At 40.8% G+C, this 19,940-nt stretch overlaps 1 pseudogene; it reads left to right on the plus strand.

Moving 5' to 3' along the window:
• The first annotated feature begins 12,970 nt into the window (after positions 1-12,970).
• LOC101442573 (bone morphogenetic protein 7 pseudogene) lies at positions 12,971-14,403 on the plus strand (annotated as a pseudogene).
• The last annotated feature ends 5,537 nt before the right edge of the window (positions 14,404-19,940 follow it).

Here is a 19,940-nt window from a genome sequence, read left to right on the forward strand (position 1 = left end):
AAGAGGATTACCATTTCACACCTTATACAAAGATCAACTCAAGATGGATCAAAGACCTAAATATAAGAGCCAAGACCATAAAAACCTTAGAGAGCAGTGTAGGGAAACATCTACAGGACCTTGTAATAGGAAATGGACTTATGAATATCTCACCAAAAGCACGAGCAGCAAAAGAACTAATAGATAAATGGGACTTCCTCAAAATTAAAGCCTTCTGCACCTCAAAAGAGTTTGTCAAGAAAGTAAAAAGGGAGCCCACACATTGGGAGAAAATATTTGGCAACCATATATCTGATAAGAAAATTATAACTTGCATATATAAAGAACTCCTATATCTTGAAAATAAAAAGATAAACAACCCATTTAAAAAATGGGAAAAGGACTTAAACAGACACTTCTCCAAAGAAGAAATACAAATGGCAAAAAAGCACATGAAAAAAATGTTCCAAATCTCTATCTATCAGGGAAATGCAAATCAAAACCACAATGAGATACCATCTTACACCCATAAGATTGGCAGCTATGAAAAAAACAGAAGAATACAAGTGCTGAAGAGCATGTGACGAAAGGGGAACACACATCCACTGCTGGTGGGAATGCAGAAGGATCCAACCATTCTGGACGACAGTTTGGCGGTTTCTCAAAAAACTAGCCATAGATTTGCCATATGACCCAGCAATACCACTGCTGGGTATATACCCAGCAGAACTGAAAACAAGGACACAAACCAATATATGTACACCAATGTTCATAGCAGCATTGTTCACTATCGCCAAAAGTTGGAATCAACCCAAAACCCATCAACAGATGAATGGATCAATAAAATGTGGTATATACACACAATGGAATACTACTCGGCTGTAAGAACAAACACACTACAAACACATGTGAAAACATGGATGAATCTTGAGAACCTTATGTTGAGTGAAGCAACCCAGACATTGAAGGAAAAATACTACATGACCTCAATTATATGAAATAACCAAGCTGCCCTAGATAGCAAGAGACTGAACGATAGGCTTACAGGAAATTGGAGGGTGGAGGAAGTATGTGAGTCGATGTCTGCAGGGGTGGATTTAAGACGAGATGGTGGTAAGTATGAACACACAGAAGAGATAAAAGGGGGGCAAGGGGTTGCCTTTGGTTGGGGCTTTGCGGGTTTGATGGTGGCTGGGGAGGGACGGATGGGTAACATTGCCCAAAAGTGGAGAGGGAGGGGTAGCATACGAACACAGGTGAGGGTCAGGTGTTGGTGGAAAGTAAAATGCCGAGAAAAATCATATCAAAATATAATAAAGAGGGTTACCTGTTTAGAACGCTCTGAGGGGAGGGTCTGATGCATGACGGGCTCCTGGGGAATGTCTAAATGTTCATTTTGCCAGAGTGGGTGACACCATGGGGTAGAAACCCAAGTAGTGAGAGTGGGGGTGCACCCACATTCTGGGGAGGATTAATGCCATCAAATAGAGGGAACTGTATCCCTTCAGAGAAAGGGTGGCTCCCAGGGCGTTGGGGCAGTTGAGCAAGTTAGGCCCTGAACACTATTCCATCTATCTCTGGAAGTGGCTCCTCAGGAAACGGAGGTTGGCTGTCTCTATGGGCACCAAGGTGGAAGGGAAAATGGACGTTAAATGTGTGGAACCAAGGTAAATGGGGGGTAAGAGAGGAGTTTCATGAGAGTACACAAGGATGGATATAAAACATGTAATATTACACCATAACATATAGGAGATGACAGACTGGTAATGTAAACCATAATGTAAAACATAGGATAACTAAGAATGTAAAAAACTGTGTATCCTAAAGTATGCACCACAATGTAAGCACAGATGTCACCTTGTTAGATAGCTATTGTCTCAGACTCTGTACACCACGTTAAGGAAATATGATGTGAATAGGGTGTAAGGGCATCGCTGTGGAAGGGAAAAGGTTTTGTGGTGGATGTATGGGAGTGCTGTATATTATATATATGCATTGCTGTGGTCTAGGACTCCAGTGAAGAGAAGCTCAATAATTAGGGGGGGGGGGGGAAAGAAAAAGATAGGATGTAGAATTTTTTCCAATTTAACACGTATTTTTTATCTAACCTTTAATCCCATCGCTATATGCCATTTCCTACTAAGGGACCCTGACATTATATTGGGCTTCAGATTCCAGGGAGTTCTGGATCACAGAGTTGTTCAACAATGGCAATGGAGGGATACTGGTATAGGATACCATTGACAGTTGATATATGGCTGACAGGGAGCTGTACAGAACATATGTCCAGGGTGCATGGTAATGTTTGGATATACTCATAGTGGCAACAATTAAAAACCACAGCAGGAGGGGTACTGGGTTCCTGGCCAGTGGTGCTCTGTCGTGGTCCCTAGGGGAGTAGCGAAAGTCTCCCAGGTGCAGCGGTGGGGACCAGGAGGGAGTGAGGGTTCAACAGTGAGCCCCTCATGCTAATAACTATGCTTGTGAGCTGATAAGCCTAAAATAAGAACAAGGCCTAGAGCAGCATTGTGCCTGGGAATTTCATCCTGACAGCCTTCATGTTACTCAAATGTGGCCAGTCTCGAAGCCAAACTCAGCATGTAAATGCAATGCCTTCCCCCCAGCGTGGGACATGACACCCGGGGATGAGCCTCCCTGGCACCGAGGGACCACTATCAACTACCAACTGATGATGCAACTGGAAAATGACCTTATACGGAAGGTTCAATGCGGATCAGCAGAATATCCCTGTCTACATAAAATAACATGACTTTAAAATGCTGTTTGACCTAATGTAAGGGGGAAATGGAAAGGAGAAATGAGTTTATATGGCTATGAGTCTCTAAAAAACAGTCTGGAGGCTGGCAGAAGGATTGCCCTTATGCACAACTGAGCAGATTCTAAGAGACAGATAAAGTAGATACAACCCCAGGTATTGGTTCCTTTGAGGGCTAAAGAGACCCATGAGAGTTATGGTCATGGCCGATGGGGTTAACTACCAGGTCAGATGGCCCCTCTTTGGAAATGGTGTTTATGTGTTATGAATCTGGACTCAGATGGGATCTCTCTTCATAAGACTTTCATGCTAATGTGCTGGAGGTGCAGTTAGTCCTGGGGTTTAAGATATATTTAGGGGATTTGAATCTCTGGACTGACAATGTGATAGCCAGGTCCTGAGCCTCAACAGACTCCAGCACCTACAATCTGATTCATTGGACTCACCACACTCAGCTAAGATGGAGTAGAAGAAGGACAGCCACCACACCATGGAGCCTAGAGTGATTACAACTGAAAGTGGGAGGATTACATCCAGCATCCATGTGGAATCTGAGCCTCCTCTTGACATAGAGGTGCAATGGACACAAGCAATCCAATGTCCACATAGAAAAGGTGGCATTGGATTGGGAAAATTGGACATGGTGGCTGATGGGTATGGGGAAAGGCAGGAAGAGATGACAGGTGGAGGCATCTTTGGGACATGGAGCTGCCCTGGATGGTGCTTCAGGGGCAATTACCAGACATTGTAAATCCTCACAGGGCCCACTGGATGGAATTGGGGAGAGTATGCGCCATGATGTGGACCATTGACCATGAGGTGCAGAGGTGCCCAAAGATGTACTTACCAAATGCAATGGATGTGTCATTCATGATGATGGGAATGAGTGTTGCTGGGGGGGGGGGGGAAGGTGGGGTGGGGGTGGTGGGGTTGAATGAGACCTCATATATATATATATACATATATATTAATGTAATATTATTACAAAGTCAATTTAAAAAAAAAGAAAAAGAAAATACTTGGAAAGCATACTGGAGAAAGTCTAAACATTACCAAACATATAATAGATGTCATGATGATGAAAGGTACAATCCAAAAATTCTAAAATACACTCCTCACAAATAACAGCAAATTTGAAGAGACAAAGTAAAGAATTAGGTGGAAGACAGTACATCTGAAATCAAACATATATTAGAATTGATAGTTAAAAAAATAGAAAAAAAATCAGCAAGGACTTAGCGATCTGAATGACAGTGCAAAATGTAAACCCATATGTATTATAGGCATCCCAGAAGAGAAGGGGAAGGCAACAGAAGAGGTGGTGGAGGAAATAATGGCTGAATAGTTCCCAAACTTATTGAGGGAGATGGATGTGCATGTCCAGGAAGTGCAGTGTACCCAAAACATTATAAATCCCAATATGCCTCCTAAAAGACATATACATGTGAAATTATCCAATGCTCAAGATATAGAAAAAATACTGAAAGCAGCAAGAGCAAAGAGATCCATTACATATAAGGGGAACTCAATAAGATTAAGTGCTGATTTCTCATCTGAAACCAAGGAGGTTAGAGTGCAGTGGTATGACATGGTCAATATACTAAAAGAAAAAAAAAAAAATCCAGGCAAGAATTCTATGTCCAGCAAAACGGGCATTAGAAATGATGGAGAATTCAAAATATTAACAATTAAATAGAAACTAAGACAGTATACCAACAAGAAACCTGCACTTCAAGAAATACTGAAGTGAGATCTGTAGGTAGAAAGAAAAAAAAAGAGAAATAAAAACAGCAAATGACAGACATAAATCCAAAGAATATATGGCTAATGTAGGTAATACCATGAGAGAAATAACAATGAATGTTAATGGATTAAACTCACCAGTCAAGAGGTACGGTTTGGTAGAATGGAAAAGGAAATATGACCCTTCTATATGCTGTCTACAAGAAACCAACAAGAGGCACAGAGCTGCAAGGACGATGAAAGTGAATGGACTGAAAATAATCTTAGTAGCAAACAAGAACCAAAAATGAGAAGGGTTAACTATACTAATATTGGTCAAAATAGACATTGTTGATGTGTAAGGATTAGGGTGGGGTTGGGTGTGGGATATATGGGAAACTCCTATATTTTTTAATGTAACAGAACTTGTGTGACTATATCTTCAATAAAAAAGGCAATAAAATAAACTAAATTAAAAATATTGTGAGAGAAATGATGGACACTAAGTATTAGTAAAAGAGGTAGTCTTTCAAGAAAAAAAAGAACAATCATCAACATTGGTGCACCTAACCAGGGTACCTCAAAATATGTGACACAAACCCTGGAAAAGTGAAATGGAGAAATAAATGGCTCTACAATTATATTGGGGGATTTTGGTAACTATTATCATCATTAGACAGTATGTATCAAGAAAGAATCAATAAGGAAAGATAGACTTGAATAATGTATTTGAGGATCTGTACTTAACTGACAATTAAAGAGCAATACACCCAAAGACATAAGGATATACATTCTTCTAAAGTGCACATGGATCATTCTCCAAGCTAGACCACATGTTAAGACACAGAAAAAGTCTCAATGAATTCAGTAAGAATGAAATCATACAAAGTAATTTCTTTGACCACAGCAGAATGAAGTTGGAAATCTGCAAGGGTCAGAGAACCAGGTGAGGCCCAAAGATATGGAAGTTAAGCAATACAATATTAGATAAACAGTGGATCAAGGAGGTAATCTCAAAAGAAATCAGTAACTAACTTGAAAATAATGTAAATGGCAATAAATCATATCAAAACTTATGGAATGCAGCAAAAAATATACTGAGAAGGAAATTCATAGCCATAAATACATACATCAAATAAGAAGAAAGTTAAGATAGAAGAATAACCCGCACACTTGGAGGAATTAGTGAAAAAAATGAGAAACTAACCCCAAACAGAAGAAGAAATGAAGAAATAACAAAAATCAGAGCAGACTAAAAAAAAAAAAAAGAAGAAAATAAGAAAGCACTACAAAAAAATAAACAAAACAAAGAACTGCTTCTATGAGAAGATCAAAAACAATTGACAAACCCTTAACTAGATTAACAATGTAGAAAATATAGAAAATACAAACATGAAAAATAATTAATGAGAAAGGGGATATGACCACTGACCCCACAGAAATAACGACTTTCATAAGAGGGTATTTTGAAAAACTAGATTCAAACAAGAAGGACAATTTTGAAGAAATGAAGAAATTCCTAAAAACACATAAGCAGCTTACTTTGACAAAAAAAGAAATTGATGTTCCCAACAAACCAATCACAAGTAAAGAGATAGACTTGGTCATTAAAAATCTCCCAACAAAGAAGAGACTGGGGTCAGATGGCTTCACAGATAGGTCAACAAACATTCTGGAAAGAAATAACATGAATCTTGCTGAAACTCTTCCTAAATATTAATCAAGAAGGAACATTGCCTAACTCATTCTATGATGCCAACATTACCATAATACTAAAGCCAAACAAAGACCACAAGAAAGGAAAATTACAGGCCAAGATCTCTAATCAAGCTAGATGTGAATATTCTCAACAAAATACTCTCTAATTGTATTCAGCAACACATTAAATGAATTATACACCATGGCCAAGTAAGTTTCTTTGCTGTTATGCAAGGATGGTTCAACATAAGAAAATCAATTAGTGTAATATGCCACATAAACAGATCAAAGGGAAAAAAATCTATAGGAGCAGAAAAAGAATTTGACAAAATACAGTATATCATTTCTTGATAAAAACATTGCAAAAGACAGGAATAAAAGGAAAATTTCTGAACATGAAAAAGGGTATATATGAAAAACCCACAGCTAACATCACTTACAATGGTGAAATCCTAAAATCTTTCCCTCTAAGATCAGGAACAGGACAAGAAATCCCTCTATTATCCCTTCTATTTAACTTTATGTTAGAAGTACTTGCTTGAGTACTGAGGCAAGAGCCAGATATAAAAGGCACCCAAACTGGAAAGGAAGAAGTCAAAATTTCACTATTTGCTAATGACATGATCCTATACATAGAAAATCCTGAGAAGTCTACAACAAAGGTTCTAGAACATGGAAACTAGCTCCATAAAGTCACAGGTTATAAGATTAAAGGACAAAATCAGTAGAATTTCTGTACACCAATAATGATCAATATGAGGAAGAAATCAGGAAACAAATACCATTTAAAATAGTAAATTTAAATAACCAAATACCTAGTAATAAATTTAACCAGAGATGTAAAAGACTTTTCCCCAAAATCTCCACACACTGTTCAAAGAAATCAAAGAAGTCTTAAGTGAAAGGAAGAATATTCCCTGTTCTTGAAGAGGAAGACTAAATATCATTAAGATGTCTGTCCTACCAAAACTGATCTATAGATTCAATGCAATCACAATAACCATCAACACAGCATTTTTAATGAACCAGAAAAAATATCTATGAAATTTATTTGAAAAAGTAACTGACCCCAAATAGCAAGAGACATATTGAAAAAGAGAAATGAAATTAGAGGAATCATACTACCTGACTTCAAAATATACTACAAAACTACAGTAGTGAAAACAGTATGATATTGGCACAAGGATAGACACATTTATAAATGGCAACAAATTGAGAGTTCCAATATAGATCCTTATATACACAGTCACTTGATATTTGACAAGGCCACCAAGCCCATACGACTGTGAGAGAATGGCCTTTTCAACAGATGTTACCTGGAGAATTGGATGTCCACATGCAAAAGAATGAAAGACGATTGCCTTCTCACACGTTATGCAAAAATCAACTCAAGATGGATCCAATACCTAAATATAAGAGCCAAGACCACAAAGACCTTGGGAAACAATGTAGGGTAGCATCTAAAGGACCATGTAATAGGAAATGGCTTAATCAACTTCACACCCAAAGCACAAGCTGCAAGAGAACAAATAGATAAATGGGATCTCCTCAAAATTTAAGCCATTTGCACCTCAAAGGATTTTTTCAAGGAAGTGAAAAGACAGTCTATACCATGGGAGAAAATAATTGGTAACCATGCATCTGATAGGCGACTAATATCTTGTGTGTTTAAAGAACTAGTATTTCTCAAATATAAAAATACAAACATCCCATTTTAAAAATTTGCAAGAAATGTAAATAGACGCTTTTCCAAAGAAGAAATACAGTGGCTATAAAGCATTTGAAAAAAAAAATACTCAAAATCTCTAGCTTTTAGTGAAATGCAAATCAAAACTACAATGAGTTACCATCTTACTCCCATTAGACTGGTGGCTATTTTTTTTTTTTAAAGAAAATTACAAGTATTAGAGAGGATGTGGAGAAATGTGAACACTCATCCACTTCTGGTGGGAATGCAGGAGCTTCCAGCCATTCTGGAGGACACTTTGGTGGATTCTCCAAACATTACCTACAGACTTGCCACATGACCCAGCAACCCCATTGCTGAGTATATACCCAGAAGAACTGAAAACAAGAACACAAGGAAGTATATGGACATTAATTTTCATAGCGACGTTATTCAGTTTTGCCAAAAGTTGGAATCAACCCAAATGCACATCAAAGGATGAATTGATCAACAAAATATGGTATATACATACAATGGAATACTACTCAGCTATAAGAAGGAAAACAGTACAAGCACATGGGAAAACATGGATGAATCTTGAGGATCTTATGTTGAGTAAAGCAAGCCAGGCTTTGAAGGACAAATACTACATGACTTCTCTTATATGAAATAAGGAAATCAAGCTGTCCCAGAGAGCTAGAGATTGGATGATAGGCTTACAGGAAATTGGCGGGGAGAGGAATGTTGAGAGCAGACACCCACATGGGTGAAATCTATTAAAAAGTTTCGGTTATTATTAGTATAGGGAAAGCATGAGATGGGGGCATAAGGATAACTTCTGGTGGGGTTTTACAAGATTAAGGGTGGCTAGGATTTGGAGGATGGTACAAATGGCCCAAGGAATTGGGGCAGGCCTGGGGGAAACAGTTGAAAAGGAGATATTTTCGGGTATGTGATTGAAACTATAATGTTGAGAAAACACTTTAGAAAATATGATAAGGATGGATTACCGGTTTAAGGTGCTTAAGGGTGGGGAGCATCTAGAATAAGACAGGCTTCAAGGGAGTGTGTGAGTGCTCATCTTGTCATAGTGTGCTACATTATTGGGTGGAGAACTACACAATGCATGGGAATGTGTGCTCACATCCTGGGTAGGGCTGATGTTCTGGAATAGAAGGAATTGTGTCTCTTGAGAGAATTGGTGACTCCAATTGGGGAGGACAGTTCAGTATGTCAAGCCTTCAGCATTGCTGCAATAATCTGTGAATCTGGTCCTTCAAGCAGTGAAGATTGGTTGTCACTATGGGCCTTGAGGGGAGGGGGAGAGAGGAATAGAATAGATGAAAGCAGGGTAACTGCGGGGCAATGAAAGTGTTCCACAAGATCATGCAGTAATGGATATAGAGATGTTAAATTACACCAAAATGTATAAAAGCCTATACGTGAAATTATAAACCATAATGTAAAACATAATGTAACTATAAATTTAGACAATTGTATAGACTAAAATATAAACCATTAAGTAAACCAAATTGATTAATGTTTTATAGCTCTGTTTCAATATCTGTACATCAACTGCAGCAAAAATAACATGAACGTGTATAAAGATCATTGTTGGGAAAGGGGAAAAGGGTTTGATATTGGATACATGGGAGTTCCTATATTATATATATGACTTTACTTGATCTAAAACATATTTGAAGACAGCATTAAAAATTAGGGAAAACATGGATGCACAAATGGAGGAAGATATGAAAGAAATTGCCTTATACATGCAGGGCAATACCTACAACAGTGATGAAAAGTAAAATGCCAAAAAAGAAGTCTTATGATATTTTTCATTTCTAATACCCCATTTTATTTTTACTTTATTTTAATTTTTCTAAATTAGTATGTATTATATTTCTAGTCTTTTAACCTTTCAGTAATATTTCATTTTCCTATTAATTGAACTTGGCAAAAAATTAGGCTTCATTTTAGAAGAAGTTTTGTACCACAGAGTGGTTCAACAATAGCAGGGGAGGAAAGCTGGTGTGGGGTGTTATTGACAGGGGACACATGGTTGGGAGGAAATCTTCCAGGGCCTATACATAGTGTAAATAAAAATGTTCGCATGTATGTTGGTTAATTTCATAGTAGTTTCAGTTACAAATGAGAACTGAGGGAGTGTTGAGTTCCTATCCGGGGGAGCTCTGTCACATTTGCCAGTGGAACAGCAACTATCCCCCAAGTGCAAGGGCAAAGATCAGTGAAGAAGGATACTCCCATGATGAGCCCTTGACACTGATGACTCTGCTCATAAGACTGTGCACCTGAAACTTGAACTAGGCCTTGATGTTGCATAGAAGTGAGCACTCTATGAGTCATACTCAGCCAGTAAATGCATTACTTTCCCCACAGCATGTGACATGACTCTAGTGGATGAGCCTTACTGGCACTGAGAAATTACTAGCAATCACTATCTGATGATGCAACTAAAAGAATGCCTTGAATTAAAGGGAGAAATGTAAAGACAAATGATTTTATATGGCTAAGAGTCTTCAAAAAAGGATCAGAAAGTCATCAGAAGGGTCATGCTTAAGCAGGTCTCAGCAGCACCACAGAGACAGCCAACATAGATAAAACCCCAGTTACTCATGCTCCTGAGGAATAGAGAGACACACAGATTATATGATCATGACAGTTCGCTCTGGAGTTCCGTGCCTTGTCAGTGGACCCTACTATGTAATTTCTATTCCTGAGTGTTATGGATTTGGACTCAGACGTGACCTTTTTACACATGCCTCTTCCATCACTTTTACTGAACCTGTGATTGGGGCTCAGGTTGTTGTATACCCAGGAGACTTCGGTCTCTGGACTGGCCTTGTGCCAGCTGGGCCCTGAGCCTCAGTAGAGTTGGAACTCCTCTTCTCCAGCTTGCTGGACTTATACAAGTCAGCTAACAGGGAGGTGAATATGTTCAACCTCAACACCAGGGACCTGAGAGTACCTACAAGTCCATGCAGGAGGATTGCATCCATCAACCATGTGGGATCTAAGTCCCCTTTTGATATAGAGGTGGAGTAGAAATCACCATCTGAGGGTCCACAGGATGGAAGAATAAAATATCAATTAAAGTGGACTTACTGGAATTCTACTATAGAACTATTGTGACTAGTAATGGAAGAATTGGTAGCATTAATGTGGAAAAAGTGTCCACAGTTTTTGCTGAAGGCAGGAATAGGGAAGAAGACATGTGATGTGGGGCATTTTGGGGTCTTGGAGTTGTCCTAAATGATATTGCAGGGAATGATGCTGGACGTTATATATCCTGCCACATCCCACTGAAGGTACTTGGGAAGAGTGTAAACTACTATGCAAACTATTATCCATGTGGTACAGCAGTTTTCCAAAATGTATTCACCAAATGCAATGAATGTGCCACTATGTTGAAAGAGGTTGTTGATGTAGAAGGAGTCGGGTGCTGCAGGGTGTGGGTTATATGGAAACCTCTTTAATTTTTTAATATAACATTTTTTATGATGTATGTATCTTTAAAAAATTAAAAATAAATAACTAAAAAAGAATTCTGCTGGCCAAATTCACTGAAGAAAAGCATCCCTAACCCACATCATTTTTCCCTTGATACAGCTGACATAGGGGAAGAGGTCTGATCCTCTCTCATTTGCTGCAGTGGGCCAAGCTTTTTACTCCACCTTTGTATCTCCAGGGTGATGGTTATGGAGGGGAGCCTGTCCTGGCCACCACAGGGGCTTGGTAACTCACATTTGCCTTTGTCAGGTTCATTTTCTTTATGTCCCTCACCCTTCTGGGAGTTGTTTAGCACAGTCCTGGTCTGCTAACACCCAAAGCAGGTCCCTTAGAATGCTTTTTCTCTTTCCCCATTATTTATATGAGAGTATTCAGCTATGCCTGAGAATTGATCACCATCCTCCCACAATCTTCCTCTTTATGGTAATCTTCATGAGCCAACAACATTTATGGAATATTACTTATTTCACATAGATTTCCACTGACATCTTTTAAAAATAATAAATTCCTACCTGAATTACCTAATATATTTATTTGACTTTTCCCTCTTGAACAAAGACCACAATGTTTTAATATGCTCACATGATGATATGCTTTATTTTATACCTGATAGTACATTTCCCTGTTCATTACTGCATTATTTCAGGTTTTAATGGAGAGAATAGCATCAATGTGCCTATGACACTCAAAAGACTGCCAGTCAGAATTGCTATTTGTATGGAAGATCATCCAGAAGAGACAGAGTTTGTCTTCTCTTTTTCGCATTCTCTAGAGCCTACCTCTGACAATATAAAAATATGCAGGAAGCTTTATATGCTTAACATTAACTTAGATTCTACCAGAATGACCTTCTGAAATGCAGTATATTTAATGTTTTACTCTGATTTCAAGAAATAATCAGGGAAAATCATTTCATTTTATTAGGTGTAAATCTTATGTAGAACTCCAAATTGTTCTATTCAGTCTTACTTAAAAGCAGGGTTCCTCCTTTCAGATTTATTTTAGACATGATTTCTAAGAATGTCTGATTTTTTTTCTGAGAAAATAATATGTTCTTTTCTAGTAATGAGAATTGAATTATTTGCTGATATATAGTAACTCAGAAACCAATTTGATGTTCAGCTTTAGCAAGTAGAGTAACCTTTATTATCAACATAGTTGAAAAATTCTCCACCACATGCTGTTGAATTTCTCTTTCTTTTTACTAACCATGAATGTAAATTTTCTTGGAAAAATGGAAGAAAGGAGGAAAGGAGAAGAGGAAGGAAAAGAAAGGAGGAAGGAAGGAAGGAAGGAAGGAAGGAAGGAAGGAAGGAAGGAAGGAAGGAAGGAAGGAAGGAAGGAAGGAAGGAAGGAAGGAAGGAAGGAAGGAAGGAAGGACTGACTCTTATAATAAACAAAATCCAATCTGGTTTTGGAGATGCAACATTCTGTCCCATGGGAATACGTTGGTGATGATGAAGTTTAAGCTCCTTTAATCTTGTAGGGGGAGGAGAAGCCCTGGCCTTCGGGCCCTCCAGCCTCCACAGCCATGGCACATGCACTCAGAGTTGGGTTTGTCCTGGAGGTGGCAGCAAGGTCGGTGGGGCAAGCGTAAGATGGAGAGGATCTCGGGCTACATCTCACCCTGCTCCTGGTTGCAGAGGCGCTGGTGGATGAAACTTGAGTGCACCTCGTTGTCCAGGCTGAAGTCAGCCAAGACAGAGTGTAGCACGGGGGTGCCCAGAGGGCCTCGAAGCTGGGGGCGCTTCAGCGTGCAGCAAACGCACGTGCATCTCGCCGGCTCTCTGCGCTGACCCTGCACCCGGCTCCTGGCACCAGGCACTGGGGCCCTCGCCGCCCCAGGTGGTGGAGGGGGGCAGGCAGCCGTACACGCCTATCGGTTACTTGCTGCAGGTGGCACTTGCTGACGACCCGCCCCGCTGCGCCCGCGCAAGGCCGTCTTCAGTACCCAGGGACCCCTCTGGCCAGCCTGCGAAACAGCCCCTTCCTCACCCAGGCCAACAGGGTCACGAGCTTCGTCAGCCGCGTGGAGTATGACAGAGAGCCCATCCCCCCACGCTGCCACCATCGGGAGCTCCGTTTGATCTTTCTGAGATTCCAGAAGGGTACTGCAGCCAAATTCCGGATCCACAAGGACTGTGTCCGGGAACGCTTTGATACCGAGACGTTCCGGATCAGCGTTCCCCAGGGGCTGCAGGAGCACTTGGGCGGGGAGTCGGGCCTGTTCCTGCTCGACAGTCGCACCCTCTGGGCCTCCGAGGAGGGCCGGCTGGTGCTGGACATCACGGCCACCAGCAGCCACTGGGTGGTCATCGCGGTGCAACCTGGGCCTGCAGCTCCTGGTGGAGACGCTGCACGGGCAGAGCATCAGCCACAAGCCGGCGGGCCTCGTCAGGCGGCTCGGGCCACAGAGCAAGCAGCCCTTCCTGGGGGCGTTCTTCAAGGCCACCGAGGGCCCCCTGTGCAGCGTCGGGTCCACGGCGGGCAAGCAGCGCAGCCAGAACCCCTGCAAGACGCCCGAGAGCCAGGAGACGCTGAGGTTGGCCAACGTGGCAGAAAGCAGCAGCAGCGACGAGGGGCAGGTGTGTAAGAAGCACGAGCTGTGTGTCAGTTTCCGCCACCCGGGCTGGCAGGACTGGGTCATCGCCCCCAAAGTCTATGCTGCGTAGTACTGCGAGAGGGGGAGTGCGCCTTCCCACTCCACTCCTACCTGAACCCGCCAACCACGCCATCGTGCAGATGCTCGTCCACTTCATCAGGCCAGAGACCGTGCCCAAGCCCTGCTGCACTCCTACCCAGCTCAATGCCATCTCCGTCCTCTACTTATGACAGCTCCAATGTCATCCTGAAGAAACACAAACACATGGTTGTCCCGGCCTGTGGCTGCCCCTCTTCTCCGGGAAGGCACGCACTTTGGGGCCACATTTTTCTGGATCCTTGGTCTCTCGCTGCCCAAGTTCTCCCACTGCCCAGCCTTGGCAAGGAGCCACCAGACCAACCACCCTCCCTTTCCTTTCCCCCACTATAAAGATGCAGGCATATTAAGGAATTCAAGATACAAATAGCTTTTGATCCTTTTTTATCATGGGCATCTCATCCTATGTTCAAGATCCTATAAACTGCTGCAGACAAAACCTAGCAGGAAAAATATACATACGTATACATATATGTATATGTATACGTATACATATATGTATATGTATATGACAGGCTTATATATAAAGAAAAATTTGCCTGTCCACAGCCTCAGGCTGTGAAGTCTCAGCCCTGCACTGACTCATTTCCAGGGGTATTATACCTGCCCTTCTCTCAGGCCACCCAGCAGAAGGAGCAAAGGGGCACCCCCAGAGTGAGTACAGTTGTGTCTGTGCTTAGCAAAAACTGACATGGAAGTTTATTAATGTCACAATAAAAAAAAGGAAATGGTTAGGATGTTACAGATATACTTTCCTAAGCAATTTATTCCCCTCCCCCCAAAAAAAGATCCTTTAATCTACTCAAATCGTTCATCTTCAAATAACCTTTTTCATCATCTATATTACTGGGATTTCTCACAAATTTAATAAATCTGTATTTTTTTAAAATTATTTATTTATTTATTTTTTAAATTACATTAAAAAAAAAATATGAGGTCCCATTCAACCCCACCGCCCCCGCCCCCCACTCACCCCACAGCAACACTCTCTCCCATCATCATGACACATCCATTGCACCTGGTAAGTACATCTCTGAGCATCACTGCACCCCATAGTCAATGGTCCACATCATAGCCCAGACTCTCTCACGTTCCATCCAGTGGGCCCTGGGGGGTTCTACAGTGCCCCGTAATTGTCCGTGAAGCACTATCCAGGACAACTCCACGTCCCAAAAACGCCTCCACATCTCATCTCTTCCTCCCGTTCCCCACACCCAGCAGGCCCCATGGCTACTGTTCCCACACCCATTCCACATTTTCTCTGTGGACATTGGATTGGTTGTGTCCATTGCACACCTATGTCAAGTGAGGGCTTAGATTCCACATGGGTACTGGATGCACTCCTCCCGCTTCTAGTTGTAGACACTCTAGGCTCCATGTTGTGGTGGTTGACCTTCTTCAACTCCATGTTAGCTGAGTGGAGTAAGTACAATAAATCAAAGTGTAGGAGCTGAAGTCTGTTGAGGCTCTGGGCCTGGGTGTCATATTATCAGTCCAGAGATTCAAATCCCCTACATATATCTTAAACCCAGCACCAACTACAATTCCAATAAAGTAGCATGCAAGTCTTGTGAAAAGAGATCCCCTCTGAGTCCAATTCCATCACGCAGAAACACCAGCTCCAAAGAAGGGCCATCTGTCATGGCAGTGAACCACTTCTGCCATGACCATAGAACCCGTGGGTCTCTTTATCCCTCAAAAGAACCAATACCTGGGGTTGTATCTACCTTATCTGTCTCTTAGACTCTGTTCAGTTGTACATAGGGGTATTCCTTCTGACAACCTCCAGACTCTTTTTTAGAGACTCACAGCCTTATAATCTCATTTCTCCTTTCCATTTCCCCCTTACATTAGGTCAAACCTCTTCCCGAAGTCATGTTATTATATGTAGACAGGTATATTCTGCTGTTCCGCATTGAATCTTTAATTCAAGGTCATTTTCTAGTTGCTTCTTCAGCTGGTATGTGGTAGTGATCCCTCGGTGCCAGGGAGGCTCATCCCCGGGTGTCGTGTCCCACGCTGGGGGGAATGCATCGCATCTACACTCTGAGTTTGGCTGTGAGAATGGCCACATTTGAGTAACATGAAGGCTGTCAGGAGGAAAGCCCCAGGCACAATGCTACTCTAGGCCTTGTTCTTATTGCAGGTGTATAGGCTCAAAAGTGTAGCCATTAGTATCAAGAGCCCACTGTTGGGCCCTCCTTCCTTCCTGGTTCTTGCCGTTGCACCTGGAGGATTGCCGCTGCTCTCCCAGGGCCCACAACAGTGACCCCCCGGCCAGGAGCCCAGTACGCCCCCAGCTGTTGTTTTTAATTGCTTCCACTATGAGTATATATAGACATTACCATATACCCTAGGCATATGCCCTGTATAACTCCCTGTCAACCATATATATCTTGTCAATACCATCCCATATCAGTATTCCTCCGCTGCCATTGTTGAACCACTCTGTGATCCAAAACTTCCCGTAAAGTGAATCCCAACATAATGTCAGCTTCAGAAGAGTCTTAGATCACCAAAATTCATATATACAATATACAGTATTTCCCCAGATCCACCATAAAACCTTTTGCCTTCCACAGCAATAATCTTTTAACTTATTCATATCATATTTCCTGAAACTGATGTACAGATTCCGAAACTATAGTTTTCAAACAAGGTAACATTTGTGCTTACTATGTGGTCCATACTTTAGGTTGTACAGTTTTCTAAATTTTTTAGTTATCCTATGTTTTGTCTTATGGTTTTCATTATTAGTCTGTCGTCCCCTATATGATTTGGTGTAATATTAGCTGTTTTATATTCATCCTCGTGTACTATCACATAACTCCTCTTTTGCCCCCTTATTTACCTTTGTTCCATCCATTGCACATCCATTTTCCCCTCCCCTTAGGGCCCACAACGCCTGCCAATCTAATGCCCTGGGAGCTGTCCTTTCTCACGAGAGATACAGTTCTCTCTATTCGACGTCATTAGTCTTCCCCAGGATATGGGTCCACCCCACCCAATGGTAGAACCCACCTTGGTAAAATGAGCCTTCAGCTATTCCCTCCGGAGTCCATCCCACATCAGACCATACCCCCTGAGCATCCTAACCAGGTAACCCTCCTACTTATACCTTGATACGTTTTACTCAACATTTAGTTCTCAACGAACTTCTGACACTCTCCCATGTTTGTATGTTGCCCCTCCCTCCCACCTATTTCTTGGACAATATTACCCCTCTTCCCATCCCCAGCCCCCCTCAAACCCAGAAAACCCCACCCGAAGGTAACCCCTTGCTCCCATTTTGTCCCTTCTTTGTGCTCATACTTACTGCCAGCTCATCACAGATTCCACCCATGCAGACATTAACTCACATCCTTCCTCCACCCCCTGATTTCCAGTAAGCCACTTTTCCAAACTCTAGCTCTTTGAGGCAGTTAGCTTATTTCATATCATTGAGGTCATATAGTATTTGTCCTTCAATGCCTGGGTTGCTTCACTCAACATGAGATTCTCAAGGTTCATCCATGTTATCACATGCGATTGTAGTATATTGGTTCTTACAGCTGAGTAGTATTCCATTGTGTGTATATACCACATTTTATTGATCCACTCATCTGTTGATGGACATTTGGATTGATTCCAACTTTTGGCGATAGTGAACAATGCTGCTATGAACATTGGTGTACATATATCGGATTGTGTCCTTGTTTTCAGATCTGATGGGTATATACCCAGCAGTGGTATTGCTGGGTCATATGGCAAATCTATGGATAATTTTTTGAGAAACTGCCAAACTGTCCTCCAGAATGGTTGGATCCTTCTGCATTCCCACCAGCAATTGATGAGTGTTCCCCTTTCTTCACATCCTCTCCAGCATTTGTATTCTACTGTTTTTTTTCAAGGCTGCCAATCTTATGGGAGTAAGATGGTATCTCATTGTAGTTTTGATTTGCATTTCCCTGATAGCTAGAGATTTGGAGCATTTTTTCATGTGCGTTTTAGCCATTTGTATTTCTTCTTTGGAGAAGTGTCTGTTTAAATCTTTTTCCCATTTTTTAAATGGGTTGTTTATCTTTTTGTTTTCGAGATATATGAGTTCTTTATATATGCAAGTTTTAAGTCTCTTATCAGATATATGGTTGCCAAATATTTTCTCCCATTGTGTGGGTTCCCTTTTTACTTTCTTGACAAATTCCTTTGAGGTGCAGAAGGCTTTAATTCTGAGGTAGTCCCATTTATCTATTTGTTCTTTTGCTGCTCGTGCTTTTGGTGTCATATTCATGAAGCCATTTCCTATTACAAGATCCTGTAGATGTTTCCCTACACTGCTTTCTAAGGTCTTTATGGTCTTGGCTCTTATATTTAGGTCTTTGATCCATCTTGAGTTGATCTTTGTATAAGGTGTGAGATGGTAATCCTCTTTCATTCTTTTACAAATGGCTATCCAGTTCTCCAGGCACCATTTGTTGAATAGGCCATTCTCTCCCAGTTGAGAGGGTTTGGTGGCTTTATCAAATATTATATGGCTATATACATGAGGTTCTATATCTGAACTTTCAATTCGATTCCATTGGTCTGTGTGTCTCTCCTTATGCCAGTACCATGCTCTTTTCACTACTGTAGCTTTGTAATATGTTTTGAAGTCAGGAAGTGTGATTCCTCCTATTTCATTTTTCTTTTTCAACATGTCTTTGGCTATTCGGGGCCTCTTTTTATTCCAAATAAATTTCATAGTTAGTTTTTCTAGTTCCTTAAAGAAGGCTGTGTTGATTTTTATTGGGATTGCATTGAATGTGTAGATCAGTTTTGGTAGGATAGACATCTTAATAATATTCAGTCTCCCTATCCATGAACAGGGAATATTCTTCCATTTATTTAGGTCTTCTTTGATTTCCTTGAACAATCTTGTATAGTTCTCGATGTATAAGTTTTTTACCTCTTTAGTTAAATTTATTCCTAAATATTTGATTTTTTTATTTACTATTGTGAATGGTATTTGTTTCTTGATTTCCTCCTGATCTTGCTCATTATTGGTGTACAAAAATTCTACTGATTTTTGCGCATTGATTTTATAACCTGCGACATTGCTAAACTCATTTATGAGTTCTAGGAGCTTTGTTGTAGATCTCTCAGGCTTTTCTATATATATGATCATGTCATCTGCAAATAATGAAATTTTGACTTCTTCCCTTCCAATTTGAATGCCTTTTATATCTGGTTCTTGTCTCAGTGCTCGAGCAAGTACTTCCAAGACAATGTTAAATAGGAGCAGAGACAATGGGCATCCTTGTCTTGTTCCTGAGTTTAGAGGGAAGGATTTCAGGATTTCGCCATTGTAAACAATGTTGGCTTTCGGTTTTTCAAATATACTCTTTATCATGTTCAAAAAGTTTCCTTGTATTCCAATCTTTTGGAGTGTTTTTATCAGGAAGGGGTGCTGTATTTTGTCAAATGCATTTTCTGCATCTATAGATATAATCATGTGGTTTTTTTCTCTCAATCTGTTTATATGGTGTATTACATTGATTGTTTTTCTTATGTTGAACCATCCTTGCATACCTGGAATAAATCCCAGTTGGTCATGGTGTATAATTCGTTTAATGTGTTGTTGAATACGATTAGCAAGTATTTTGTTAAGTATTTTTGCGTCTAGGTTCATTAGAGAAATTGGTCGGTAATTTTCCTTTCTTGTGGTGTCTTTGTTTGGCTTTGGTACTATGGTAATGTTGGCATCATAGAAGGAATTAGGCAGTGTTCCTTCTGTTTCGATTTTTTGGAATAGTTTCAACAGGATTGGTGTTAGTTCTTTCCGGAATGTTTTGTAGAATTCACCTGTGAAGCCGTCTGTCCCTGGGCTCTTCTTAGTTGGGAGATTTTTAATG

The sequence above is a fragment of the Dasypus novemcinctus genome, chromosome 30 (genome assembly GCF_030445035.2).
Source record: "Dasypus novemcinctus isolate mDasNov1 chromosome 30, mDasNov1.1.hap2, whole genome shotgun sequence".
NCBI lineage: Eukaryota > Metazoa > Chordata > Mammalia > Cingulata > Dasypodidae > Dasypus > Dasypus novemcinctus.